This window comes from Dendrobates tinctorius, unplaced genomic scaffold (genome assembly GCF_039654945.1).
Source record: "Dendrobates tinctorius isolate UK_male_01 unplaced genomic scaffold, ASM3965494v1 ptg000064l, whole genome shotgun sequence".
NCBI lineage: Eukaryota > Metazoa > Chordata > Amphibia > Anura > Dendrobatidae > Dendrobates > Dendrobates tinctorius.
In genome coordinates, this window is record NW_027361732.1 from 5,485,768 (window position 1) to 5,491,767 (window position 6,000).

The window sequence follows — 6,000 nt, forward strand, 5'->3', positions numbered from 1 at the left end:
AGGGGAGCCCTGCACCACAAGGGGAGCCCTGCACCACAAGGGGAGCCCTGCATCACAAGGGAGCCCTGCACCACAGGAGGAGCCCTGCACCACAAGGGAGCCCTGCACCATAGGGGAGCCCTGCACAACAAGGGGAGCCCTGCACCACAAGGGGAGCCCTGCACCATAGGGGAGCCCTGCACCACAAGGGGAACCATGGACAATGGGGGAGCCCTGCACCACAAGGGGAACCCTGCACCACAAGGGGAACCCTGCACCATAGGGGAGCCCTGCCCCACAAGGGGAGCCCTGCACCACAAGGGGAACCCTGCACCATAGGGGAACCCTGCACCACAAGGGAGCCCTGCACCATAGGGAAACCCTGCACCACAAGGGGAACCCTGCACCATAGGGGAGCCCTGCACCACAAGGGGAACCCTGCACCACAAGGGGAACCCTGCACCACAGGAGGAGCCCTGCACCATAGGGGAACCCTGCACCACAAGGGGAACCCTGCACCACAAGGGGAGCCCTGCACCACAAGGGGAACCCTGCACCATAGGGGAACCCTGCACCATAGGGGAGCCCTGCACCACAAGGGAGCCCTGCACCACAAGGGGAACCCTGCACCACAAGGGGAACCCTGCACCACAAGGGGAGCCCTGCACCATAGGGGAACCCTGCCCCACAAGGGAGCCCTGCACCACAAGGGGAACCCTGCACCATAGGGGAGCCCTGCACCACAGGAGGAGCCCTGCACCACAAGGGAGCCCTGCACCACAAGGGAGCCCTGCACCACAGGAGGAGCCCTGCACCACAAGGGGAGCCCTGTACCACAAGGGGAGCCCTGCACCACAAGGGGAGCCCTGCATCACAAGGGAGCCCTGCACCACAGGAGGAGCCCTGCACCACAAGGGAGCCCTGCACCATAGGGGAGCCCTGCACAACAAGGGGAGCCCTGCACCACAAGGGGAGCCCTGCACCATAGGGGAGCCCTGCACCACAAGGGGAACCATGGACAATGGGGGAGCCCTGCACCACAAGGGGAACCCTGCACCACAAGGGGAACCCTGCACCATAGGGGAGCCCTGCCCCACAAGGGGAGCCCTGCACCACAAGGGGAACCCTGCACCATAGGGGAACCCTGCACCACAAGGGAGCCCTGCACCATAGGGAAACCCTGCACCATAGGGGAACCCTGCACCATAGGGGAGCCCTGCACCACAAGGGGAACCCTGCACCACAAGGGAGCCCTGCACCACAAGGGGAACCCTGCACCACAAGGGGAACCCTGCACCACAGGAGGAGCCCTGCACCACAAGGGGAGCCCTGCACCACAAGGGGAACCCTGCACCATAGGGGAACCCTGCACCATAGGGGAGCCCTGCACCACAAGGGAGCCCTGCACCACAGGAGGAGCCCTGCACCACAAGGGGAACCCTGCACCATAGGGGAGCCCTGCACCACAAGGGGAGCCCTGCACCACAAGGGGAACCCTGCACCATAGGGGAACCCTGCACCATAGGGGGCCCTGCACCATAGGGGAGCCCTGCACCACAAGGGGAACCCTGCACCATAGGGGAGGCCCTGCACCATAGGGGGAGCCCTGCACCACAAGGGGAACCCTGCACCATTGGAGGAGCCCTGCCCCACAAGGGGAACCCTGCACCACAAGGGGAACCCTGCACACAAGGGAGCCCTGCACATAGGGGAACCCTGCACCACAAGGGAGCCCTGCACCACAAGGGGAACCCTGCACCATAGGGGGAGCCCTGCACAACAGGAGGAGCCCTGCACCACAAGGGAGCCCTGCACCACAAGGGAGCCCTGCACCACAGGAGGAGCCCTGCACCACAAGGGGAACCCTGCACCACAAGGGGAGCCCTGCACCATAGGGGAGCCCTGCACCACAAGGGGAGCCCTGCATCACAAGGGAGCCCTGCACCACAGGAGGAGCCTGCACCACAAGGGAGCCCTGCACCATAGGGGAGCCCTGCACAACAAGGGGAGCCCTGCACCACAAGGGGAGCCCTGCACCATAGGGAGCCCTGCACCACAAGGGGAACCCTGCACCATAGGGGAGCCCTGCACCACAAGGGGAACCCTGCACCACAAGGGGAACCCTGCACCATAGGGGAGCCCTGCCCCACAAGGGGAGCCCTGCACCACAAGGGGAACCCTGCACCATAGGGGAGCCCTGCACCACAAGGGAGCCCCTGCACCACAGGAGGAGCCCTGCACCACAAGGGGAGCCCTGCACCACAAGGGGAACCCTGCACCACAAGGGGAGCCCTGCACCACAAGGGGGAGCCCTGCACCACAAGGGGAACCCTGCACCATAGGGGAACCCTGCACCATAGGGGAGCCCTGCCCCACAAGGGGAACCCTGCACCATAGGGGAACCCTGCACCACAAGGGGAGCCCTGCACCACAAGGGGAACCCTGCACCATAGGGGAACCCTGCACCATAGGGGAGCCCTGCACCACAAGGGAGCCCTGCACCACAGGAGGAGCCCTGCACCACAAGGGAGCCCTGCACCACAGGAGGAGCCCTGCACCATAGGGGAGCCCTGCACCACAAGGGGAACCCTGCACCACAAGGGGAGCCCTGCACCACAAGGGGAGCCCTGCACCATAGGGGAACCCTGCACCATAGGGGAGCCCTGCACCACAAGGGAGCCCTGCACCACAAGGGGAACCCTGCACCACAAGGGGAGCCCTGCACCATAGGGGAACCCTGCCCCACAAGGGAGCCCTGCACCACAAGGGGAACCCTGCACCATAGGGGAGCCCTGCACCACAGGAGGAGCCCTGCACCACAAGGGAGCCCTGCACCACAAGGGAGCCCTGCACCACAGGAGGAGCCCTGCACCACAAGGGGAGCCCTGCACCACAAGGGGAGCCCTGCACCACAAGGGGAGCCCTGCATCACAAGGGAGCCCTGCACCACAGGAGGAGCCCTGCACCACAAGGGAGCCCTGCACCATAGGGGAGCCCTGCACAACAAGGGGAGCCCTGCACCACAAGGGGAGCCCTGCACCATAGGGGAGCCCTGCACCACAAGGGGAACCATGGACAATGGGGGAGCCCTGCACCACAAGGGGAACCCTGCACCACAAGGGGAACCCTGCACCATAGGGGAGCCCTGCACCACAAGGGGAGCCCTGCACCACAAGGGGAACCCTGCACCATAGGGGAACCCTGCACCACAAGGGAGCCCTGCACCATAGGGAAACCCTGCACCACAAGGGGAACCCTGCACCATAGGGGAGCCCTGCACCACAAGGGGAACCCTGCACCACAAGGGGAACCCTGCACCACAGGAGGAGCCCTGCACCATAGGGGAGCCCTGCACCACAAGGGGAACCCTGCACCACAAGGGGAACCCTGCACCACAAGGGGAGCCCTGCACCACAAGGGGAACCCTGCACCATAGGGGAACCCTGCACCATAGGGGAGCCCTGCACCACAAGGGAGCCCTGCACCACAAAGGGAACCCTGCACCACAAGGGGAACCCTGCACCACAAGGGGAGCCCTGCACCATAGGGGAACCCTTCCCCACAAGGGAGCCCTGCACCACAAGGGGAACCCTGCACCATAGGGGAGCCCTGCACCACAGGAGGAGCCCTGCACCACAAGGGAGCCCTGCACCACAAGGGAGCCCTGCACCACAGGAGGAGCCCTGCACCACAGGGGAGCCCTGTACCACAAGGGGAGCCCTGCACCACAAGGGGAGCCCTGCATCACAAGGGAGCCCTGCACCACAGGAGGAGCCCTGCACCACAAGGGAGCCCTGCACCATAGGGGAGCCCTGCACAACAAGGGGAGCCCTGCACCACAAGGGGAGCCCTGCACCATAGGGGAGCCCTGCACCACAAGGGGAACCATGGACAATGGGGGAGCCCTGCACCACAAGGGGAACCCTGCACCACAAGGGGAACCCTGCACCATAGGGGAGCCCTGCCCCACAAGGGGAGCCCTGCACCACAAGGGGAACCCTGCACCATAGGGGAACCCTGCACCACAAGGGAGCCCTGCACCATAGGGAAACCCTGCACCATAGGGGAACCCTGCACCATAGGGGAGCCCTGCACCACAAGGGGAACCCTGCACCACAAGGGAGCCCTGCACCACAAGGGGAACCCTGCACCACAAGGGGAACCCTGCACCACAGGAGGAGCCCTGCACCACAAGGGGAGCCCTGCACCACAAGGGGAACCCTGCACCATAGGGGAACCCTGCACCATAGGGGAGCCCTGCACCACAAGGGAGCCCTGCACCACAGGAGGAGCCCTGCACCACAAGGGGAACCCTGCACCATAGGGGAGCCCTGCACCACAAGGGGAGCCCTGCACCACAAGGGGAACCCTGCACCATAGGGGAACCCTGCACCATAGGGGAGCCCTGCACCATAGGGGAGCCCTGCACCACAAGGGGAACCCTGCACCATAGGGGAGCCCTGCACCATAGGGGAGCCCTGCACCACAAGGGGAACCCTGCACCATAGGAGGAGCCCTGCCCCACAAGGGGAACCCTGCACCACAAGGGGAACCCTGCACCACAAGGGAGCCCTGCACCATAGGGGAACCCTGCACCACAAGGGAGCCCTGCACCACAAGGGGAACCCTGCACCATAGGGGAGCCCTGCACAACAGGAGGAGCCCTGCACCACAAGGGAGCCCTGCACCACAAGGGAGCCCTGCACCACAGGAGGAGCCCTGCACCACAAGGGGAACCCTGCACCACAAGGGGAGCCCTGCACCATAGGGGAGCCCTGCACCACAAGGGGAGCCCTGCATCACAAGGGAGCCCTGCACCACAGGAGGAGCCCTGCACCACAAGGGAGCCCTGCACCATAGGGGAGCCCTGCACAACAAGGGGAGCCCTGCACCACAAGGGGAGCCCTGCATCATAGGGGAGCCCTGCACCACAAGGGGAACCCTGCACCATAGGGGAGCCCTGCACCACAAGGGGAACCCTGCACCACAAGGGGAACCCTGCACCATAGGGGAGCCCTGCCCCACAAGGGGAGCCCTGCACCACAAGGGGAACCCTGCACCATAGGGGAACCCTGCACCATAGGGGAGCCCTGCACCACAAGGGAGCCCTGCACCACAGGAGGAGCCCTGCACCACAAGGGGAGCCCTGCACCACAAGGGGAACCCTGCACCACAAGGGGAGCCCTGCACCACAAGGGGAGCCCTGCACCACAAGGGGAACCCTGCACCATAGGGGAACCCTGCACCATAGGGGAGCCCTGCCCCACAAGGGGAACCCTGCACCATAGGGGAACCCTGCACCATAGGGGAACCCTGCACCACAAGGGGAGCCCTGCACCACAAGGGGAACCCTGCACCATAGGGGAACCCTGCACCATAGGGGAGCCCTGCACCACAAGGGAGCCCTGCACCACAGGAGGAGCCCTGCACCACAAGGGAGCCCTGCACCACAGGAGGAGCCCTGCACCACAAGGGGAACCCTGCACCATAGGGGAGCCCTGCACCACAAGGGGAACCCTGCACCACAAGGGGAACCCTGCACCACAGGAGGAGCCCTGCACCATAGGGGAGCCCTGCACCACAAGGGGAACCCTGCACCACAAGGGGAACCCTGCACCACAGGGGGAGCCCTGCACCATAGGGGAGCACTGCACCACAAGGGGAACCCTGCACCACAAGGGAGCCCTGCACCACAAGGGGAACCCTGCACCACAAGGGGAACCCTGCACCACAGGAGGAGCCCTGCACCATAGGGGAGCCCTGCACCACAAGGGGAACCCTGCACCACAGGAGGAGCCCTGCACCATAGGGGAGCCCTGCACCACAAGGGGAACCATGCACCACAAGGGGAACCCTGCACCACAGGAGGAGCCCTGCACCATAGGGGAGCCCTGCACCACAAGGGGAACCCTGCACCACAAGGGGAGCCCTGCACCACAAGGGGAACCCTGCACCACAAGGGGAACCCTGCACCACAGGAGGAGCCCTGCACCATAGGGGAGCCCTGCACCACAAGGGGAA